Raw genomic sequence first — 12,522 nt, 5'->3', positions numbered from 1 at the left:
CATGACTCACTAGTGGTTTGAATATGTTTACCAGTCTAGATGGTTTTAGGTAACAGAAAACCCAATACTAAAAACCCAATACTATATCTTTAAAAAATAAGGGCAACTTACACATTCACACAAATATAAAGTGTGGTAGAGGGCGGTGCCTGTGGTTCAAAGGAGTAGGGCGCCAGCCCCAAATACTGGAGGTGGCGAATTCAAACCCAGTCCTGACCAAAAAAAAAAAAAAAAAAGTGTGGTAGAGGGTAGACTTCAGGTGAAGCTTAACCAGGGGTCTTGCCTTATTTTTCTGTGATTTTCACTCCCACCATCTATATATCCATTTATCCTTATACCAACTTTGTTAATGTCTACAGAGTGGCTTTAAGAGCACTATACATGTATAATTGAGAGTTTGCTTTTTTCACACTTAGGAGAAGCAAGTATTATTTCCAACAACTGTAAAGCAAATATTTTAAGCTTGAACTTAATTGAGCTATCTCTGAACAAATCCCCGTGCCAGGGAAATGAATATGATAGTTGACTTAATACCCCCATTAATTCCCAGTTTCCAATTAGCTTAGTTTAGTGTTACTGGAAATAATCACCGTGGATAATGGTATGAAATCATCTTAATCTTAATGTAGTTTGATCAATGAAGGTAGGGGTGTGATCAATCCTACCCCAATAGTATATGTGCTAAATATCGGGGGAGGGCAGCAAGGAGAATGAAGAGAAAATGTCAGTTTCCGTACGTAAACTAGATGAGGTTTGAGGGTGTGGGAGAACACAGGATGGCAGGTAGGTTTCTGGAGGTGCCATATGGCCGAAATGAGGAAGACAAACTGCACTTGGAGGAGAGTAACTAACTATGGATGCCTCTTATTAATAGATACGTAGGTATGTGAGTCCAGTGAGCATTTGGAAATAGAAACAGGAGCTGAAGGGAGCTGTCCTGGGTGGAGTCGCCCACATCATATGGCATCCTCTAGGTGTGGCACAGAATGACAAACTTCTAGCTACTGGCACAGCTGGGAATCAGAATGAGAATAACTAACCTTCTGATAAAGTACATAGGGCTAGTGATTTTCTATCCCAAATAAAGCCATAAACATCAGTATTCTGCTACTAAAAGAATAAATGAGTATCTTCCTGAACATGTGAATTGAAGGAAAGTACAATTAAAAATCTCTTTCACATTTTTTTTTATTTCAGTGATCTTTGAATAAACAAAAGATGGAAAGCAGGAAAGGCCTTTTTAACCCCATTTTTCGAATGAAAAGACTGAAACACGCACAGGTTAAGAACCATGCCAGATCACACCAAAGCTTGAATTTAAAACCCATTCTTTAGTCCCTAAGCTCTGCAGATCCAAACATCGATGGTTAGGTAAATCTATTCTTGGAGACAAGATATCTACAGCCAAAGATAACCCTATGATTCAAGTCAGCACTTGCTAAGATTTTTTTCAGATGCTATGGAAGGAGACTTAACAGGGAAGGAAGCAGGTGAGCAGGAAAGGGCCCTGGGCTCCCAGTCAGAACAGACACCTACCTTAGAGTTCCAGCTCCCTTCCTGTCTGAGCTTAGGTGAGTCCCTGAACTTTTCTGGGCTGCATTTTTCTAGCAATGGGTTTGATTAGATTGGTTGTTTTCAAACTTAAAAATGAAAAGCCTGAAGCATTGTCTTTGAGAAAAGTCATACCAAGAAGTACAAATACGAGAAGTCCCAGCACAACTTTTTCTAACACATGTGTAAGGTAGAGAACAGAGAGAGGCCTCCTTCCCCAGGACCACCATCCTGGAAGATTGATTGCCTCTCTGCTTTACTTTCCTGAGTTTTTGGTTTGTTTCCCTTTCTAGGCAAGTCCTGGAATTGCCTGCCTTCCCCCAGTTCTGATGCTCCAGCTACTCTAGGAAAGTAACTTTATAGTCTCTCTCTTCACACCTGGCCGGTGTCACAGGCAGCAGGTGTTCTCTGTCCATAGCTCTATTAGAGCTCGAGCTCCTTAGCCAGAGCGCCTTGTTTGTTCAGCCTGCTGGGTTTAAAAGTAAGCCTTTGTGGAAGTTCTGGTATTAGAAAGATACAGACACCATTGTTCATCAATTGCTGTTGGCAGGTGCATTTGTCAAACCCTGGTTCAAGTTAAACACGAAGTGATTAAAGGATTCCCTGAAGTTAAGAGCTGCAAGAAGAAAAGCACTCATAATTATGAAGCAGCAGTGCCTAACAGTTATAGTCTTTATGTGTAACACGTCTAATTCTCTAAATAGTTCTAGGATCACAATATTAAGATGTAAGTTTTATTATCTGCATTGTATGTAAGAGAAAAACCAAGTCTCTAAAAGATTATGAAAACTGCCTTAGGATATCCTATGAATAAGTGACATAGGTGGAATAAAACTCACCAAAACTATCTGGATACAAATGCAAGAACAATTTTTTTCAAGATTCTCTAGGATTAAAAGGAAAAGCTGTAGCTTCCCTAGATAATACATAAACTCTTTCTCAACTGTTTTTGGGGGTCTCAATCACTTATTCCTTCAACAATAACCTTCTATTTACCAAGCACCTGGCTTTGTTTTAAAAGAGGAGGAAAGGGAGGTGAATAAGACATAGTCCTTCACTGCAGGAGCTCGTGGCCAAGCAGGGAAGTAAGATAGGTTATAGCCTATTGTTACAAGTAATTCAAACTACTATGGAGCATCAGCAGAAATGCCAAGTAAGGACCTCTGAAAGTCTTCTATTCCATAAAATCAATGAGAATATTATTAAAACTTTTCAAAGTCAATGTTGTCATAACCCTGGAAATTAACCAAAAGCTTGCAACAATCTTGGAAATGCTTGGAAATGCTCATTCAAGGAAATTACTGAATCTCATTTAAAACAAAAAAAATTATGAGCTATGCAAAGCAACAAAAAAGTTCCATATATGTAAAAAAAAAGTAGTCAAAAGAAACTGCTTACAGCAACCTCAGACTTACTAGAAAAGGCTTTAAATCAGCTATTTAAGTAGACTCAAAGAACTAAAGGAAACTATGTAAAGAACCAAAGGAAACTTTAGACTATTGTTTCAACGGGTATAGAATATCAGTAAAGAGAAATTATAAAAAAGAATAGAAATTCTGGAGTTATAAAGTAAAATAACAAATACAAATTTTACTAAAGAGGCTCAATAGCAAATATGAACAGGCAGAAAAAAGAAATCAGTGAACTTGAAAACAGGTCATTGGAGAATTTTCAGTGTGAAGACCAGAAAGAAAAAAAAGAATGTAAAAAAAAAAAAAAAGAAAAAGAGGGCAGTGCCTGTGGCTCAAAGGAATAGGGCACTGGCCCCACATGTTGGAGGTGATGGGTTCAAACCAGGCCCTGGCCAAAAACTGCAAAAAAAAAAAAAGAAAAAGAAAAAGACCCTCAGAGATCTGTGGAATACCATCAAGCATACCAACGTATACATAGTGAGAGTCCCAGAAAGACAGAAGAGAGAAAATGAGAAAAGCAGAAAAAATATTTGAAGAAATACAGTTGCCCCTTGGTATCCATGGAGCATTGATTCTAGGACCTTCCAGGGATACCAAAATCTATGGATGCTCAAGTCCCTGATATACAATGATATATTTGCATACAGTCAACACACATTCCCCTATATACTTTAACTTATCTCTTGATGCCATAAATTATCTCTAAATTACTCATAAAACTTAATACAATTAAATGCTATATAAATGGTTGTTGTGCTATATTGTTTATGAAACAATTACAAGCAAAAAAAAGTTTGAACATAGCAGAGACACAATTTTTTTTTCAAATATTTTTGATCTATGGTTGCTTAAATCCACAGATGTGGAACACCCAGATATGAAGGGCCAACTGTATTGACCAACAACTGTATGTCTTTGACATAAAGTACTAATCTTCACATCCAAAAAGCTCAATAAACTCCAAGGAGTAAAGACTGAAAGGGATCCACACCTAGACAAATCATATCACACTGTCAAAATCCAGAGAAAAAGAATCTTGAAAGAAGAAAGAGATAAGCAACTCATCACAGAAAAGGTGTCCTCATATTAAGAGTGCTTTTTCAACAAAAACTATGGAGACCAGAGGACAGTGAAATGACATAGTCAAAGTAATGAAAGAAAAAAATGCTGTCAACAAAGATATCTATATCCAGCAAAATTATTCTTCAAATATAAAGAAGAAATTAAGACATGCCAAAATTAGAAAGAAAAAAAAAACAACCAAACAAAAACCCAGAATTTATTACCAGCAGACCTTTCCGCCACAAAATATTAAAGGCATTTCCAGGCAGAAATGATGGACATGACAGAATAACTAGAATCCACTGAAAAAATAAGGAGCACAGATATCTTACTTGGTTGGGGCTGCCAACAAAATACCACAAACTAGGCCCTTTAGCAGATGAAATTTATTTTCTCATGATTCTGAAGGCTGCAATTTGGAGATCAGAGTGTCAACATGGTCAGGTTTGTCTTCTGGTGGGTGCTGTCTTCTCGGTTTACAGATGACTACTGTCTTCTTGCTATGTCTTCACATGGCAGAAAGAAAGAATGGCATTTCTCTCTCTTCCCTCTTCTTATAAGACCAACCAAGCTATCCATTAGGACTTCACATCTAGGAGTAGGATGCCAGTCCCATATGCCGGAGGTGGTGGGTTCAAACCCAGCCCCGGCCAAAAACCACAAAAGAAAAAAAAAAAAAAAGGGGGGCAGTGCCTGTGGCTCAAGGACTTCACATCTATTACTTCATTTAACCTAATTACCTCCTAAAAGCCCTATCTCTTAAAAAAAGTCACCTTGAGGGTTAGTGCTTCAACATATGAATTTGAATGGGGGAAGGTGTCACAGTCAATCCACAGCAACCAGTAAGTGTAACTACATAAATAAACATAAAAAAACAACATAAATGTATATTATGTTGGTAACTGTTTATTCTATGTGATGTAAAAGACAACTAGATAAAGCAATAATAATAAATCTGTGTCGATGGATATCCAAGATAGGCTATTTTTACAGCAATAATAGCACAAAGGAGGAGGTAGAGAATAGAACTATATAGAAGCAAAAATTTTATAAACTACATAATTAAGTTGATATTCCTCTGAAGCATGTGCAATAAATTAGATTTATTGTAATTGTAATCCCTAAGTGACCATTAAGAAAATAACTTAAAAATATATGGCAAAACATATGACAAGGGAATTAGAATGGTACAATAGAAAATACATACTTGGCTCAGTGCCCATAGTACTGTGATTACGACGCTGGCCACATGCACCAAGGGTGGCGGGTTTGAGCCTGCCCCGGGCCAGTTAAACAACAATAACAAGTGCAACAAAACAATGGCCAGGCATTGTGGTGGGAGCCTCTGGTCCCAGGTGCTTGGGAGGCTGAGGCAAGAGAATCACTTAAGCCCAAGAGTCTGAGGTTGCTGTGGGCAGTGACGTCACAGCACTCTACTGAGGGTGACATAGTGAGACTCTGTCTCAAAAAAAAGAAAGAAAGAAAATATATACTTAACACAAAAGAAGGCATCAAGGAAGGAATAAAGGAACAAAAAAGATATGGCACATGTGGAAAACAATGTGCCATAACAAAATGGAAGTTGTAAATTCTACCTTATTAGTAGGACTGTAAATTGTACATCCTCCATTAAATTTAAATGAATCAAGCATTCCAATCAAAAGGCAGAAATTATAGAATGGATAAAATAATTACAACTATTTAATGTTAAACAGGTTTGAAGGTAAAATGATGGAAAAAGACATACCAGGAAAAAACAGTAGCCGAAAGAGAGCTGGAACGGCTATACTAATGTCAGAGAAATAGACCTGTGACAAAAAATCTTTGGTAGACACAAAGGGAAACATTTATAATAAAAATGTCCACACATCAAGAACAATTATAAATATACAGGATGTCCATAAAGGTCATGTGCAATTTAAAATAGTTGACTATTTTAGTCCACAAATTTTATGGACACCCTGTGTGTAGGTGTATACATACACCTAACAACAAAGTCCTCAAATAGATAGAGCAAAAACTAGCATAACTGAAGAGAGAAATAAATGATCCAACAATAATCACTAGAGACTGCAAGGCTTCTCTTCTGGCAACAGAACAACTAGAAAGAAGATCAGGGAAACTGATGATTTGAACAACAGCATAAACTAACTAAACCTAATGGGCATGTATAAAAATACTGCATCTATGAACAGTCAAATATATATTCATTTCTGGTGAAGATGGGTCGTTCTCTAGGATACACTTTAAATTAGCCCATAAAGCAAATATCAATAAACTTAAAAAGAGTTGAAATTACATGGTATGTTCTCTGAATACAATGAATGACATTAGAAATTGATAGCATGAGGCTAGGCGTTGAGTCATGCCTGTAATCCTAGCACTCTGGAAAGCCCAGGTGGTTGGATTGCTTGAGCTAATGAATTTGAGACAAGCTTGAGCAACAGTGATACCAGTCTCTACTAAAAATAGAAAAAACTAGCTGGGCCTGGTGGCTGGTGCCTGTAGTCCCAGCTACTCCAGAGGCTGAGGCAAGAGAATCCGCTAAGCCCCAGAGTATGAGGTTGCTGTGGGCTATGACACCACAGCACTGTACCCAAGGCAGGAGACAGAGTGAGACTCTGTCTCAAAAAAAAAAAAAAACAAACAAACAAAAAGAAAAAAAGAAAGAAATTGATGGCATGAAGAAATTAAGGAAACTCACAAATATGTGGAAAATAAATAACCAATGGGTCAAGGAGGAAATTACAATAGTAAATTAACAAATACTTGGAAGAGCTGCGTGTGGCATTGTGCACTTTTTTTTTTTTTTTTTTTTTGTAGAGACAGAGTCTCACTTTACTGCCCTTGGTAGAGTGTCATGGCGTCACACGGCTCACAGCAACCTCCAGCTCTTGGGCTTACGTGAGCAGCTGGGACTACAGGTGCCCGCCACAACGCCCGGCTATTTTTTTGTTGCAGTTTGGCTGGGGCTGAGTTTGAACCTGCCACCCTCGGTATATGGGGCCGGCGCCCTACTCACTGAGCCACAGGCACCGCCCATTGTGCCCTTTTAATCCAAACTACTTAAGAGGATTGCTTGAGTCCAGGAGTCTGAGTCCAGCCTGGATGCCATAGCAAGACTTTGCTTAAAAAAAAAAAATAAGTTGAAATGAATGAAAACGAAAACAAACAAACAAAAAGTCCAAACTTGATGGAATGTGGTGAAAGCAGTGTTCAAAGACAATTAATCTTTACAAACACCTATATTAAAAAAAGACATCTCAAATTAATTTCCTAAGCTTCTATCTTAAGAAACTAGAAAAAGAGGAGCAAAATAACCTCAAAGTAAGAAGAAAGGAGGAAATAATAAAGATTACAGAGAAAATAAACCCAATTGAGAACTGAAAATAATAGAAAGAATCAATGAAACCAAAAGCTGTTCCTTTAAAAATATCATCAAATTGGAATACCTTTGCCTAGATTGGCCACAAAAAAAAAAAAAGAAGAAGAAGATTCAAATACCAAAGTCAAGAATAAAAAACAGGAACATTATTACTGACCTTACAAAAAAAAAGGGCAATAGGGAATACTGTGCATAATTAGATGCCAAAAAATTAAATAATTTAGATAAACTAGACAAATTCCAAGAAAGACACAAACCACTAAAAATTATTTTAAAAGAAATGGAAAATCTGGGCTGGGCACAGTGGCTCATGCCTGTAATCCTAGCACTCTGGGAAGCCAAGGCAGGTAGACTACCTGAGCTCAAATGTTGGAGACCAGCCTGAGCAAAAAAGCAAGACCCCCATCTCTAATGAAAACAGAAAAACTGAGGGAAGAAGATCACGTGAGCCTGAGTTGGAGGTTGCTCTGAGGTATGATGCCACAGCACTCTATCCAGGGTGACAGCTTGAGTCTCTGTCTAAAAAAAAAAAGAAAAAGAAAAGAAAAATCTGGGCTTGCCGCAATGGTTTACACCTGTAATCCTAGCACTATGGGAGGGCAAGGTGGGTGGATTGCTTGACCTTAGGAGTTTGAGTGAGACCTGCCTGACCAAGAGCGAGACACCATCTCTACTAGAAAAAAACTAGCTGGGCATAGTGGTGCACACCTGTAGTCCCAGCTGCTGGAGAGGGTGAAGAAAGGATTGCTCAAGCCCAAGAGTTTGAGGTTGCTGTGACCTGATGCCACCGTACTGTACCCAGGTTGACAGAGTAAGACTCTGTCTCAAAAAAAGAAAAAGAAAGAAAGAAAAGAAGAAATGGAAAATCTGAATATACCTATAAGAAGTAAAGAGATTGAATTGATAATCAAAACCTACACACAAAAAGCCCAGGCCCAGACAGCTTCACTGGCTAATTCTATCAAACATTTAAAGAAGAATTAACACCAGGCCTTTCAAAAAATTAAAATAGGGAGCACTTTTGAACTTATTCTGGGAGTCCAGAATTACCTTCAAACAATAAACAAAAGCAAAGATATCACAAGAAAAGAAAACTATAGACCAGTATCTTTATATCACAGATGCAAAAATTTTTGACAGAATACTAGCAAACTATTTTTTTTTTTTTTTTGAGACAGAATCTCACTTTGTCACTGTGGATAGAGTGCCATGGCATCATAGCTCACAACAACCTCAAACTCTTGGGCTAAAACAATCCTCTTGCCTCAGCCTCCCAAGTAGCTGGGACTACAGGGTCCCACCACAACATCCAGCTAGTTTTGTTCTATTTTTAGTAGAGATGGGATCTCACTCTTGCTCAGGCTGGTCTCAAACTCCTGAACTTAAGCAATCCACCCATCTTGGCTTCGCAGAGTGCTAGGATTACAGGCATGAGCCACTGGCCTAAAATACTAGCAAACTGACTCTATCCATATATGTAATAAATTGGACACCATGACTAAATTGTATTTATCACAGGAATGCAAGTTTGGCTCAATATATGAAAATCAATGTAATACCATCTTTATAGAATATAGGACAAAAACCTACATTATCACCTTAATACACATTAAAAACACAGTTAGCAAAAGCCACATCCTATCATGACAAAAGTACTTGATAAAGTAGAAATAAATAGAAACTTCCTCCGACTGATAAAGAAATCCACAGCTAACATCACATTTAGTGGTGAAAGGCTAAAAGTTTTCTAATGAAGATAAGGAACAATGTAAGAATGCCCACTCTTGCCACTTTTCTTAACATTCTACAGGAAGGAAATTAGACAGGAAAAAGATTAGACAGGAAACAGTAAAACTTTCTATTTGCTGATGACATAATTTTATCTATAAAAAATCTGAAGGAGTCCACAAAATGACTACTAGAGGCATTAAGGAAACAAAGTTTGTAGGATAAAAGATCAAGATATGAATATACACTAACAATTATACACTAACAACAGGTAGTCTGGACACCATGGAATACTATGCAGCCATAAAAAGATGGAAACTTCACATCTTTTATGTTTACCTGGATGGAGCTGGAACATATTCTTCTTCTTCTTTTTTGAGACAGAGCCTTAAGCTGTCACCCTAGGTAGAGTACCGTGGCATCACAGCTCACAGCAACCTCCAACTCACTCCTGGGCTCAAGTGATTCTCCTGCCTTCATCTCCCAAGAAGCTGGGACTTCAGGCACCTGCCACAACGCCCGGCCATCCTTTGGTTGCAGCCATCATTGTTGTTTGGTGGGCCCAGGCTAGATTCAAACCCGCTAGCTCAAGTGCATGTAGCTGGCACTCCAGCTGCTTGAGCCACAGGCGCCGAGCTTGGAACATATTCTTCTTAATAAAGTATCTCAAGAATGGGGGGAAAAGTATCCAATGTACTCAATACTACTATGAAATCAATATATAACCACCTACACACTCATACGAATGGCAAAACATAACTATAATCCAGAAAGTAGAGGGGAAGAGGAGAGAGAGGAGGGGAGAAGGGGTATGGGAGGAGAGAGGGTATTTGGGGGGACCTCACCTAATGTGCATGATGCAATGGTACATTACAAAACTATTAAGAAATGAGTATAATTGTGATGGATGTGTTACTTAGTTCAAGGTAAGCATTTCACCTTGTATGTTGAAGCAGTACCCTGAGCCCCATAAATGCATCAGTGTGCAAAGTTATGATTTAATAAAAAAATTAAAAAAGGAAAACAATTGCATTTATAATAGCATCCATTTTTTAAAACTATAAATAAATAAATTTATTAACATAACTACAGGATTTACACTGAAAACTGTAAAATATTGTTAAAAGAAATTAAAGACCTAAGTACAGGGAAATACATCTCATGATCATTGATTGAAAAACTTAATATTAATAACTGGGCATTGTGGCAGGTGCCTGCAGTCCCAGCTACTTGGGAGGCTGAGGCAAAAGAATCGCCTAAGCCCAAGAGCTGGAGGTTGCTGTGAGTTGTGATGCCACAGCAGTCCACCGAGGGCAACAAAGTGAGACCCTGTCTGAAAAAAAAATAAATAAATAAAATAAAAACTTAATATTGTTAAAGTGGCTCTACTTTCCAAATTGTCGTATAGATTCAATGTAATCCCTATCAAAATTCAGCTGGATTTTTTGCAGAAATTGATAATTTGTTTCTATAATTTATAAGGAAGTGCAAAGCATACAGAACAACCAAATGATCTTAAGAAATAAAGTTGAGAGACTCACACTTCTCAATGTCAAAATTTACTACAAGTCTACAGTAATTAAAATAGTGTGCTACCGGCATAAAGGTATGCATGTAAGTCAATAAACAGAATTGAGAATATAGAAATGAGCTCCTACATTTATGACCAAATGATTTCTACAAGGATGCCAAGATGATTCAACAGAAAAATCTCTTCAACAAATGGTGTTGGGACAGCAGGATATCCAAGGGCAACAGAATAAAGTTGGACTTTTACTCTATATACAAAAATTAACTTGAAATTGAGTGTAGACCTAAATGTAAGGACTAAATCTATAAAACCCTAGAAGAAATCATTGGCATACATCCTGCGACCTTGGAATATGCAATGGTCTCTTAGAACAACAAAAGCACAAGCAACAACAAAAATGGTTAAACTGTACTTTTTCAAAACTAAGAACATTGCTGCTTCAAAGAACACTCAAGAAAGGCAAACCACAGACTGAGAAAAACATTTGCAAATTATATAGCTCATAAATCATGAGTATCCAGAATATATTTTAAAACTCTAATAATTAAAAATCAAACTCTTTTTAATTATGATTTAATTTTGATTTAATTTTAAAAGAATAAATCAAATTTTAGAAAATGTCAAAGAAGCTTGGCACCTGTGGCTCAAGCGGCTAAAGCGCCAACCAGGGACACCAGAGCTGGTGGGTTCAAATCCAGCCTGGGCCTGCCAAACAACAATGACGGCTGCAACCAAAAATTAGCCGGGCATTGTGGCAGGCACCTGTAGTCCCAGCTACTTGGGAGGCAGAGGCAGGAGAATCACTTGAGCCCAGGAGTTGGAGGTTGCTGTGAGCTGTGATGCCATGGCACTCTACCTAGGATGACAGCTTGAGGCTCTGTCCCAAAAAAAAAAATTGTCAAAGAATTTGTAGACATTTCTCCAAAGAAGTTACACAAGTGGCCGATAAACCCATGAAAATTAGAGAAATGCAAATCAAAGCTGTAATAAGACACCATTTCACATACACTAGGATGACTAAAATAAAAAAGACCAATAACAACAAGCACTGGCAAGGATGTGAAGATATTGGAAACCTCATACATTGCTAGTGGGAATGTCAAATGGTACTTTGGAAAACAACTTGGAAGTTTCCTAAAAAATTAAAGATGTAGTTATCACATGCCCAGCAATTATACTCCTGGCTATATTCTCATGAGAACTGAATACATATTTCTACACAAAATCTTGCACATTTATGTTCACAGCAACATTACTGTAATAGAAAAGAATGTTCATTTTTATCTTTTAGAGACAGAGGTCTCACTCTTTCTCAGGCTGATTTTGAACTCCTGAGGTCAGGTGATCCACCCGCTTCAGCCTCCCAAGTGCTGGGATTACAGGCATGAGCCACCATGCCTGGCTCTGAAAAGAATGTTCTAACAACCTGAATATCAATCAACTAATGAATGGAAAAAAAAATGTAGTTTAGTCATACAATGAAATATTATTTGGGCATAAAAGGGGACGAAATGCTGATACATGTTACTGTATGGATGAATCTTGAAACATTATGCTGAGTGAAAGAAGCCAGACAAAAAGATCACATGTGAGATTTCATCTATATGAAGCATTTAGAGCAGGAAAGAGAAACAGAATGTAGATTAGGAGGTGGAGGAAGAGGGCACTGGTGGGTGACTGCTGGTGGGTATCAGGTTTCTTTTAGGGATATTGAAAATGTTTTGGACACACTTTGTGAATATACTAAAAGCCACTGACTTGTACATTTTAAAGGGGTGAATTCTGTGCATATGAACAGATGTCAATACAGTTAATTAATTGAAAGGGCAGTGGGAACTTAGGAAGGTGAAATT

Source organism: Nycticebus coucang, chromosome 3, assembly GCF_027406575.1.
Source record: "Nycticebus coucang isolate mNycCou1 chromosome 3, mNycCou1.pri, whole genome shotgun sequence".
Lineage (NCBI taxonomy): Eukaryota > Metazoa > Chordata > Mammalia > Primates > Lorisidae > Nycticebus > Nycticebus coucang.
The sequence above is the reverse complement of the archived record's forward strand: the minus strand, read 5'-3'. Positions refer to the sequence as shown.